At 40.2% G+C, this 12,633-nt stretch overlaps 1 long non-coding RNA gene across 1 annotated transcript; it reads left to right on the top strand.

The window, feature by feature from the left end:
* The first annotated feature begins 4,911 nt into the window (after positions 1–4,911).
* On the top strand, positions 4,912–7,327 carry LOC138241285 (uncharacterized). The gene is made up of 3 exons (XR_011190499.1): positions 4,912–4,976; positions 6,930–7,030; positions 7,128–7,327. It is a non-coding gene; the product is annotated as an uncharacterized lncRNA (long non-coding RNA).
* Positions 7,328–12,633: the final 5,306 nt, after the last annotated feature.

Raw genomic sequence — 12,633 nt, 5'->3', positions numbered from 1 at the left:
AGTGAACTCTTGTTTTTATGTCCACTATAACAGACAATCTCCTTTGCTTTTAACCGAGCGTTTAGTAATTTCCTAAAATGAAAATGATTTACTTTATTTCCCTCACGGGATCAATAAAAGTATCTATCATCTGTCTAAACTATGGGACAGAATTCTGGGGTCTCCCCATACCAGAGATTATGGTACGGCTTCAGAATGGTGATTGGCCAACCAACAAAAACAAGCATATAAACATAATACCAACCAAAAACATAGATAACGACCACAATACAAAATCAAATATATCAAACCATTATACTCTCGCAAATTCCTCCAATTATCATAATCTCGCCCCTTATGCAAAACCAAACCCTCCTCCCATCCCAGTTTATCCTCTTTATCATCCTCAAAATCTACCTCGATTTTCAACTTAAAGCATTACTGCTTACTGGGTTTTTGAGGGGGGGGGGAGGTGTCTTTCGCTGGAATTAAACCGGTTTCACAGGTATTTTCAAAGTAGGAAGTACAGTGTTAAGTGGTAGCTGGGCTCCTCCCTCAATAGAATTGCTTTAACATGCTAATGCATTGGGTTAACAGTCCGGGAGTGGCAAGCTTCCAATGTCAACTCGACTCGATTGGAAGACAATGAACGTATTTTAGCCCTAAATGGATTAATAGCAAACATGGTTTACATAAAATACATTTTTCCAAGAAAGTTTATAATAATACGATTTATAGTTGAAGTCTGAGCCTAAATATAAAGGAAAAGCATTTTCAGAGAGCAATCACGCTGTGTTTATGTAGAAAAAGCGATTAGGTTTATGAGCAATCTAATTACCTATTCGCTTAAAACGCTATATAAAATAAAGTTTATTTAAGGGAAACGTTTCAATTTTTCAAAGAAATGTTTGTTAAAAAATAAAGTCATAGTTCCATGGGATTCAATCACAGACCATGTGACATGGGAGTCAGGAAACTAACACACAGCGCCACCGGATTTAATAACGCAATAAAAACGCTATAAAATAATGTGACTAGGCACAGAAAAAGTTTACAGCACAGTACAATAATAAATGCTGACCATGACTTTAGAAGCATAAATTACCTTACACTCAATTTAAACACAAGCTGTCTTTCTGTATGAACCTCTAAGCTGGTTCATACAGAAAATGTAGAAATGCATTAGCCTGATTATGATTAAAAAACACATAATTAAACACGCGTTTGCGATTTAAATCAGAACACGATTTAAATCTATATAAATGTTTATATTGTAACGCATACTGTCCAGCCTCCATTTCTCTATAAAAATTTACTCTGTTGAACACACACACACAATGGAAGCAGGAACTGCTGTCAGAAGGGAAGAAGGTGACTATTCATTGTTATCAAAAATGACTTAGAATCGATCATGTTGCGATATTTTGAAATATAAAAGTCAATTGATTGTCCATAATATCACTATTCTATTTTTTCGAATAAATGTTTGTTAAAAGAAAAGTCCAGCACCAGCTGGATTCGAACACACAACCTGTGCGTTGTTAGTCACGCACGTAGACCAGTAGGCTACAAGACAACTCCCATGAACAGGGAGGCGAAACAGCCCTACACAGCCCTGTCGCAGTACACGAATATTATCATACCGTTATTAAATTCTTTAGATACGCGATTCCATATTATATTCCCTATTAATCAAATTCTAAAAGTATGCTTGTTGACTCCGGTATCACGTTAGTTAAAGACTTCGAAGCTTAAAATGTTTAGGGAGAAATGGAATACTGGTGTGTATTTTTTTTTCTTTAAAGCACCAAGACCAGCTATATACTGTATGTTTATGTTCCAAAATTAATATCGTTTATGGCCTTCACACGCGTTACAGTATGCTCCTATTCTTTTTATACTCAGCTACTAAGATTTCCCTTCAGTGGTAAAATTCAATATCTACAACGGGCACAGTAAAGACGTTTATAGTAAGTCTTTCTACAACAGACCAACGGACCATGAGTGCCCCTGTAGGTCAACCAATCACGTACCGCGTCATCTTGCGTCATGATACGCGACACCGCAGCCAATTACCTGCGGTACGTGTCTGTACCGCACACTTTAATGGCTGCATCTGTATGTGTGTCCCTGTTTCTTGTATGCATTCAAAGTCGAAAAAAATGTACTTGTTTGGAATTTTGGGGTTGTCCAAAATGTGTGTCTGGGGTGTCGATCACGTTGTTACAACGTGAGCACAGTTTCTCTTTACATTTGTGACTTGCGAGGTTATAAACCCCACATTTCTCACAAAAGACCCTGCGCTCACACTTACTCACACCCATCGCCACATTCCGCAAATGTCTCGCCAAACACTGAGAGCTACGACAAAAGACCTTACAGGTCAGGCAATTCTGAATTTCTGCATCAATTTCACTACACTGGGGATCTAAACAGGTTTTACAAGCTTTAACACAGGCGTGTGCGTTCTTGTGGCTATATGCCGCATGGCAGTTAGTGCAAAAATACGCCGCCCCCACAAAACCTTTAATATTTAAAACCCCATAAAAATGCTCTTCATGCAGTAGAACAAAAAGTATTTTAGAATTTGGTGGTGTGGGCCCCGCTGTAAAATATTTCCAATCACCCTGGTCATGGTACAAAATTTTAATGACCACCTTTAAATGTTTTTCAAAAGCGGTAATGTCTGATTCTCTGGAAAACCCAACTCTTTGTGCATTCGTTTAGCGCCCTGTAATATTTCCCCATCGGTACAACCTTCATTCAACAAACCGTACACACTCCAGGTGAAACACAGATTACCGCCCATGTAATGTAAGTCGATAAGGTGCGCCTTTTTCTGAGCAATTACCCGGCTGTACAGAACGGACTTAAATCTTCAGCGGGCACCCCCCTGCATATTCCTGTCATCGGTGAGAACTTCTGTGTGGCTCTGTAAGAGGTCTGAGATGTGGCTTAAAAAATCGACAGCATTTAATTCTCCGGGGTGTCTCCTGCGTGAGAACAAGGGTTTATTAAAACCACCCGCAGTCAAACGCAGCTGTACAAAATCATTCCCCCCGATGTTTGGAGAAAGTTCATCCAATATTCTCTGGACTGCACCATGCACAGCGTCTATAGCCTGTACATACGAGGTTATTCTGTCGAGATTAACAAAACGAAATTCTTCATGGTGCTCTGTTGCTCTTAAATTATTATAAGACCTGTTCTAACTACGTATACGCTCCAGGAAAACTAAGGGGTCTCTATTCGCCCCTGCACCGCCACCAACCTGATTCAGATCGTTCAGTACAACCGGTTCTCGGTTACCGACATCCTGTTCTGCTACAACACCCTCGGGCCTTAAGTTATTTTCTACCACTGCATTCTCATTGCGTGGTTCGGGCGGCCCTTGGGAAATCTGATGCCTCTCTCTGAATCTTTGACAACTCAACAAACATGCTTTTGCCAGTTTAATTATTTTATTTATGTACAAACGCTTGCTGTTGGCAAGCGGTCGGTCTTTTAAACACTTTTTAGACCGCATGTTTAGTCATTTATCCCGGTGGGTCTTCACCATTGCTCCATGAAAATAGCATTACGAGGTAGTGAAATCCAAAGGTTAGATCGACATCCTCTTTAGAAAAAACGTCTAAGAGGCTAGCAGTGTAAACCTGGATCGTTTTTGGAAACACTGCATGTGCACTTGCTTAAGCCTCTCTTAGATTCTCTAAATACCGCTTTTTATCCACCTCACTAGTGCCCACCTTTGATACTAAGTCTGCAATATACCGCACTGAGTCTCCCACATCACCAAGCACCAAGTCTTTAGGCACGTTATGATTTCTCTCCGCAGGCTTGACACGTCTGGTTTTGGTCAGCGTCTTAACAGCCGTCTCCGATGCAGTCACCACCTTAAGATCCGACGTTTCCGCCACATTTGTTTCGCCACTCGTCAAGCTGCTGTGTGAAAAATAAAAGACTTTTTATTACCACGCCAATGCTCCAAATCTCAAATCAGAAAACTTCATGGTGATAAAAATAAAAGACTTTTCAACACAACAATCAATTAAATCTAAACTGTCAAAATCAGAAAACTACGATAACTATGATAAAAACGCCACACATGTGGTGCATCCTTACACACTGGGCTGTGGGTGAATGGAACAAGTTACCCAGACATGTTGTTACACCGGTTTCTTTTACGGCTGTGGTGGCGCTACTGGGTCAAGTGGCGTGGTTAATGGCCTATAGACCCTCGCACAGACCAGTCGCTTTTAACTTTAAAAGCTAAGCAGTTTTAAAATAAGGTTTTATAACACTCCCAAACAGAAAACTACGCAAAGTAGGATCTTTCAGCGAATTAACATCCTAACAAAAGAAGTAACGTTTGCCGTAAGTAGATCATAACACATCTTGACCACGTTTAAATTATATTAACCTTTGCTTGTTGATTTCAGACGTTTTGAGCTCGTTGACCCAGTTAACGTGTTGGCTCGTCGCAGTTTATTTTTTGAAGGTCCAGGGTCTGCACGGAGTGGGAAAATACCATTAGTGAAAGAACTCAACACAGCAAATTACCAAAAAAACGGTGGGGATTTTTATTATAGACCGTTTAAATGGCCATCCTAAAAGAATGTTTTATATAATACCGACCTCTTCTCTCAGGCGATCTGATAATATGCCCCGCACCCTCTGGTACGACGTGAATGTGTCTGCATGTGTCTCCACAAGGTTTTGCGGTGGGATTGTAAACCCCAAACGAGGTTTTTTAAATGTGTAGCAACTTGTCCCTTCGCCCGCGTCTGTGGAATAGACACATACGAGTTTTGGTGTGGAGTATATACCCCGGTGTCTTTAAGACTCACATGGTCGTAAAGCGTTATTCAAAACATTGTCGTAATTACTCACCAGTGTTGGGCTGTGCGGTAACTGGCCTTTTTACAGCTGTGGTTTTCGGGAGTAATGGAAATGAATGGATACACACAGTCACGACCACATTATGGAACAACTCCCTGGTAATTCCATTATAATAATTCAATATTGTCTAGTATACAAATATTATACAACATTTTGTAACTATAGCAAACATGAGACATGCACCGTGACGTTGTAATTGTCTCGCAAAAAGCCGGATATACATACCGCTGAAATTCGTCTATCAAGTCGAGCAGTGTTAAGTCTGTAAATAGAATATCTTCAGACTGTTAAAATTGATCGGCGTGATCCATTCTGACGAGTTAGGCGATAACGTGAGACTGTAAGAATTGGAATGCAGCCAAAACTTCGCCTGTTAAACCGCTGGTACTTATACACAAACCAATAAACTCTTCTAAGAAACCCCCCCACATAAAACCATTAATCTTCGGTATCGTTGGGGGTGCACGTACTGGGCTGTAGAAATTATTTTAAGAAACATTTTAGAAAACGTTTAAGACTGTTATAATGTTAAAATCTATATTATTTTAAGGCACACAAAGGTGTCTAAATTTCATATCTGTTAAACGTGGTGAAAATGTGCCGCGGTGTCTGTGTTTGATTCACCAACAGACCGCTAATGTTATCAAACAAAATATTTTTTATTAACGCTATAAGAAAATGTATCTGTTCTTTATAGGGACGTGTTCACAAACCAAGCTTGACGTTTTGAGGTTTTATTTTTTAATAATGTTAAGAACATTTTTGCGTGAAATACATGGTGTGCTTGTAAATTAGAAAACTTTACATTAATTTAAAATGTTTGTAAACTTTTCCTGGGGGTTTCTCCCCCCCCCCACAACTCTGCATTCCAGAGCCTTTAACTAACCCCCACACACCACCCGTCTCCAATGGCTCTGTGGCTAAGGATCTGCGCCTGTGACTGGAAGGTTGCCGGTTCAAATCCTGCGGCCGGCAGAGGAATCCTACTCCGTTGGGCCCCTGAGCAAGGCCCTTAACCCTAACTGCTCCAGGGGTGCCGTACAATGGCAGACCCTGCGCTCTGACCCCAGGCTACTCTCCCTGTCTCTGTGTCTCCATGGAGAAAAGCTGGGGTATGCGAAAAGACGCATTCCTGATGCAAGAAATTGTATAGGGCTAATAAAGAAACATTATAACATCACAAATTATCTCTACTGGGAAACAATTTTAGAACTTTAGGACCAATCCGTTAAAGTATGAAAAACAACACCCCATCATTTGTTGCCTGTTAATACATTAAAGGCTTTTACGCTTGCGATGTGTGGAAATTTATCTCAAACTTTCGAAAAAGCTGTCGCGAATGTGATATTAAAAATAAACTGTGTCTTATTACGTTATTTTAAAAACTTTAAGACCAACCCCGCGTGCTTAAAATTTATTTTCTGGGGAAACACATCATTTGTGTTTGCATTGTGTGTTAATACTTTAAAACTTATAAACTGATAAGTGAATATAGACCGTTATAATGTTAAAATCTATATTATTTAAAGACATACAATGGTGTCTAAATTTCATAGCTGTTAAACGTGGTGAAAATGTGCCGCGGTGTCTGTGTTTGATTCACCAACAGACCGCTAAGAATATTATCAAACAAAATGTTTTTTTTATTAACGCTATAAGAAAATGTATCTGTTCTTTATAGGGACGTGTTCACAAACCAAGCTTGACGTTTTGAGGTTTTAATTTTTTCGCTCTGCGATGTTAAGAACATTTTTCCGTGAAATACATGTGGTGCTTGTAAATTAGAAAACTTTACATGAATTTAAAATGTTTGTAAACTTTCCCTGGAGGTTTCCCCCTCCACTCTGCATTCCAGAGCCTTTAACTAACCCCCTACACACCGCCCGTCTCCTGATATGTGAATACTTTTCGCTCTCGATAAATCAGGGGGGGGGTCATCACAACCAATGTTGTGATGCGTTTTAAAGCATCACAACCAATTGAAAAATGTCTTGTGTTATGTAGGCGTGTTACACCATTGGCGCATATTCTTAAACGCTCCGGCCTGGCAGGGTCGCAGTGCGTACTTGGAGCTGTCAGACACCACGGAGGTGCTGAGATGGCTTCTTTGTGTGAAAAAACAACGGGGTCTGCTACTCTACAAAGTGAAGAGGTAGGCGGCTAAAATATTTTTTCTGATCGTGGATTTGTTTTATCGGTGCTTAGTGTATGTCGTTTTAATACTTGGTCTTCTCTGCACCCTGTGACAGCGGCGGGGGTGTGAGTTCAGCTGGGGTACCAGATGTTGAAGAACTGCCAGGTGCTAGCGATGATACCACGCTACAAATGGTAAATATTAACGAACAATCTTAGCTCAAAAGTGCGTTAAATGCTTGATATTTTAGGTACAAAGCATGTCTATTTTGTTAAGCCTTCCTTTTCTTTTTCCTTTAATAGAATAAAGAGGATGTGGACGGGTCAATCTTCAGCCTACCGGCACAAGTGAATGTCTCGTGTCTATGCTTGTGTGTTCGCCCAAATGTTAATAAAGCTGATGCCTATGTCCCTAATGAGCCCTATGTTATGCCCCAGATTGTGAAAGCAGTAGTTTATTGCATCTTCAAACACTGTTTAAAGGGGGTCCTGGTTGATGACTGCCCGGCCTGTTTGATTGACCATCCTGGGCAGCAGGGTCACACATGCCTGTCTGGCGGCTACACAGATGGGTCTGAAGACGTTTGCCGCTAAACTGAGAAATTTATAAGTCTCTCAGTTTAGCCCGAATTTTATCGGCTGTTCTGTACACCACCCGGTGTCTGGGTTCGTACAAATGACAAATGACACTGAGCGGCGCATAAAACAGTTGCTAAAAAATATAATTGAGGACCGCTCCCCATATGAGCATGTACACACCACACTTGAACAGCTGGATGAAAAATTAGTAGACGTGACTTTTGATGAGTTGCAAAAGAAACACTATTCTTATTTTTACAGATGCAAAAAAAAGATCTACGTAAAATGTGAATACAGATTTCACTCTGTTTTACAGACCCGGGTGTGCCATCGTCCGAAGAATGAAGAATTTCGAATGTATACAGTACGTCTGAATTCTTACTAAGAGTGCTTTACATACTTCTCTCTACAAAGCTTGATATGCAAAACAAAGAGTCGAATGCCAATGTCCTTAAATTTGTTAAAGAGATAGATGTGTATGTCAATAGCTTGAGTGAAATTATTGCAGATCTGATGTTTTCAGATCAGAAAAGGAAGCCTGGGGGGTTCTACAGTGTGTATTCCAAAATACAGCGTGTTTTGCACAGAACCTGTGGTAACACCATCCCGCTGATTACACAGGCAAATTTTTTTGCCCTGCTAGATCAGATCGCCCAGTGTGGTTGCAGGGTTTTAGACACGGGGAGAAGAAAGGGGGTTATGAATGCTTTTTCAGATGCCGCAAAGTTTCTCAGCAATGTTGGGGTGGTGGTTACGTGTACCGAACTAATTTTCCGCACCAACATTTAATTGTTGAATGCAAACAGGAGCCAGTAACGCATGTGTGCTGCGTTGTTTCACTGTTTGAAAACCCCCTGTTGAAATAACATTTCACATACTTGCAAACTGGAGTCTGTAACTTGTGTAAAAAGTGCTGTTTCGGTGTTTGAAAACCCACTGTTGAAATAAAGCGGTTCACATTTCACATGGTGTTTGTCCTGGGAATTCTTTCCGTGAGACTTTACGCAGTCAGTGTGTGTGTGTGTGCTTGCACCCCTGCTGCTTTTGAGACACGGCTTGTGCAGCGTATAAGCAGCCTGTCCGGACAACCACTCGGCCACCCGGCCGCGGCTGCCGCCGCTCACACCCCGGGATCTCGCGGCCCGCACCAGACTCCCCGTGCTGCCGTAACTACCCGATTTCCTAGGGTTATAATAGAGCACACTCAACCCCGCGGCAGACATGGTCCCCTTCCAAACCAATACACACTTTCACACACCTAAAGCGAGGGATGCGCCGCCTTGGGGCTTTGGGACCCTGAGGCGCCGGACCGACCGGCCGGGGGGAGGCAGGAGTTCCGACCCACACCATTGGCTCCTGAGGGGATCGGACATGCACAAATAACAACACACCATTGGATGGCAAGGGGGCGGGACAACCAACCACTGCGGACGACCATTGGCTGGAAAAGGGGGCGTGGTACCTGTCAAAAGTTTGACGAAAGGTGTCGCTTTATACTACTGGTAACACACAGAAGATTTAGTAGTAGATTAAGTAGTATCCATCAGCATGGATAAGGCGTTATTTTGTATTTCCTGGTGGTCTTGGAATTGCCCATCTTTTCTGGCTGCTGGCCTTATGAACATGTTTTGTCTCATTCTTTATGTAAATAAATGTTTTTCACTGGGTTTTAACAACTTAATTGTGTTGGTGCACTTTTAGTTTGCTAGAGGCTGAAGAGAAAAAGTATCCACTTGAAGTGCCCAGCTACCTGAACATCTACCTAAGAGTTAAAGAGGGTTTTCAATCAGTTTCAAACAATTTTCATATTCTAAATGATGAATCTGAATAAAACCTTCTATACAAAATATAAAACCAAGTGATGTGATACAAATATTGCTGGATAAATATCTTTCCTGCAAATTGTCAGTGATAATATTTGGCAATATCAAATATTTTACTTGGGTAATATTATCTATCTTGGGATATAATATTATCTTGGGTTTTATAATATGCGGTGTGCTTTTCTCCATCATTAATACATACGGAAAACATTGCAAATGCATTGGGCTACTCATATCATTAGATTAATAACTGAAACTGTGCATTATATTTTGCTGCCTGTATGAAATGAAAAAGGAAGCTGTTTCATACATTCATAACACTGCAAGATGTTACAGTATATGGGCTTTTGAAGGACAGTATAATTCTTAAATAACTAGGTAGGTAGTCTGCTGTGGTCATCACATATTTCAAATATTTCTATTCTAATTGTCTTCAGAAATCATTTTGTTCAGCATTCTGAGATGTTATTATCCAGGACAGATCTAATTATCTTACAAAATGTAAGTATGTTTTTACATTTTTGATGATCTAATATTAGACAAATGTTGAATATGATTTTTTTTTACTATGACCAGTTAGTAAATGGTTATGGCAGGTTTTCTTATTGTTCTCCTACTGTTAGAAGAGCAGAAATATGTTACTCTATAAAAAAACACATCCATTATATATCAGAAATGAAAGCTGCACAAATCATTATTTTAAAGAGAAAAACTGGCACAAACAGTACAAAACAATGCAGTTGGAGTTATTGTTTATGCTGTATGTAGAGGAGGGGGTAACTTCTCAGATTTTAAAGAGCATGTTATTGTGATTATGAAATCAGAGAGTAGTGAGATTCTGCTCTGATGAAAGAAGACTAGGAGGGGCTATCTTTCCTTGAGTAAGACTAGAGGGCTCCCAGCTCTGTGGAATAAGTGCAAGATTTAAAAAAAATCTCTTAAAATTACAAAATTATTTTCTTTTTAAAGATGCATACATGGCAAAAATAATTAAATGGTAGTGTGAATAAATAATAATTGCATAATATTAATCTAGCCAGTTATTCTGTTGAGGGCTGTTGCAGGCCAGAGAAAATGCCAGAGCACATGGTGGGACTGATATCTCTCACTGTGTCCCACTCGATCCAGCATGAACCCAATCAAAACTAGAATATATACATTTGGTGGATGGAAACTGAAAAATCCAGGGAAAAAACAAGAAAATGGGGGGCGGGCAAACAAACAGGTGCTGTACAATCTAATAATGGGTTTCTTACAATTTAGCTTTAATTACATTAAAGGTATAGATGTACTGTAGTTGTCTATTATACTTTTGAAAGTGACAGATAAACATTGTGGCATATCCAGGGGTAGGGTGTAGTAAAACTTCTTTGGATAGTAGATTTTGATTAATAGACCACAAAATGCACCTGAAGGTAAAATTCTGCTCCTTTATTTGTAATGCCCCCAACACACATAAACAAACAAAAGTCTTGTTCTCTTTTCTGACTCTAACTAGACTTTTTTTTGTTGTTTGTTTCATCTATTTACTAGCTGGGTAACTAAACTGAATTATCAAATCGTGGTGATGTAACTAACTTAGTATTACACAGATTTCTGATGGGACCACTGCACTTCTTAATTAATATTAAGTATCTAAATATAGAACAATATATAGAGCAAATAGAGCATAGCACTCTCTATTCATTGTCAAAGTACTTTCATTAAAGCTCTGTAAAACTAATTATACTTTAACATATTACAAGGGTTTACTAGGTGCCACCACATCAGTATCTGGATTGCACAGAGCTGTTCAATGGGTAAAGAGGGTTGAGATACAATCTGATAACAATATATTAGGCACATCTTTTTTATGTCAATTTAAAAACATTGAAAAGATGCAATTTTTATTGTGTAAAGCAGTGGCTCATGTAAAATGTGCCCACTTACTTTGGTGATGTATTATTCCGATGCCCAAAAAGAGACAACATTAATTTATAAAACATCAAATCCACAAGCACAATGATAAACCAAAGTACAATACTGTGCGTGAGTCACATTAAAAATGGAAAAGCACCACAAAGCTCTTGCCTCAAAAATGTTTAAACTGAAAGAAGCCAAAGGAGCCTCTATGCACCTTAAGTGCCTTCTTTGCTTACCAAGGCCAGCAGAAGTGTCAGCTTGCTATCAAATTTATGGAAACATACAGTTATTTTCTATGTATAACTGTTCTGTTTGAACAGAAAGTAATTTCCCAAATGCGGGGAATAATCTTAGTATATATAAGTCATTATGGGGAATGAACCCGATCAGGAACTCCCGCCGTAACAACCGCATTCCTTTGGTGCTTCCTTACCACCCTAACACACTTCCTATCCCCAGGACCATTAACCACAACTTTTCCATCCTATAGGATGATCCCTCCATTGGTGCCCTCTTTTCTGATCGCCCTATCATCTCATATCGCCGACCACCTAATCTGCGTAACCTCCTTGTTCACAGCTCCCTTGACCACCCTCAACAACCATCCACACCAGGCACTTTCCCTTGCAACAGAGCTCACTGTATCACCTGCAAGTACACAGCCACCACCACACTCATTCAAGGCCCCTCAGGACAATTCCGGATCACCCAGACAGCATCTTGTACCTCCAGCAACCTTATTTACTGTATCTCTTGCAATAAATGCCCAGCCATCTACATAGGAGAAACAGGAAGGAGACTTGGAGACCGCTTCAGAGAACACGTCAGGGCTGTGAAGATTAAAGATCTCTCCAAGCCCATTGTTTCTCATTTCACCTCTGATGGCCACGACCACTCTAATCTCTCCATCTGTGTTCTCAAAGACGGTTTTCTGAACTCATACATCAGAAAGACCATCGAAACCAAAATTATTCTGCAGCTAGAATCACACATTCTCCCTTCTCTTAACGACAGACTACTGTTCTTTTAAATTTTCTCCATTCATTGGAAGTTTCATTTCACACCTCTCTGCACCCATTCTGACTTCGCACCTCTTGATTGGCCTCTCTTTCTGTCCCCTGCTCCTGCCTCTCGCTCCTCCTCTCTCCCAACCTTTGTTCTCCCGCTACTTTACCTTTGCTCACTGCCCTGTCTCTCTCACACCTGAAGAAGGCTCCACAGCCGAAATGTTGTGTTCTCTTCTTTTTTTCAGCATAGCATAAACCTATTACTTGTTCCTATATAAAATATACACTACACGGTAGTGAGGGAAATTCTT

Source organism: Lepisosteus oculatus, chromosome 1 (assembly GCF_040954835.1).
Source record: "Lepisosteus oculatus isolate fLepOcu1 chromosome 1, fLepOcu1.hap2, whole genome shotgun sequence".
NCBI classification, from domain to species: domain Eukaryota; kingdom Metazoa; phylum Chordata; class Actinopteri; order Semionotiformes; family Lepisosteidae; genus Lepisosteus; species Lepisosteus oculatus.
This window is presented reverse-complemented; position numbering and strand designations above follow the sequence as displayed.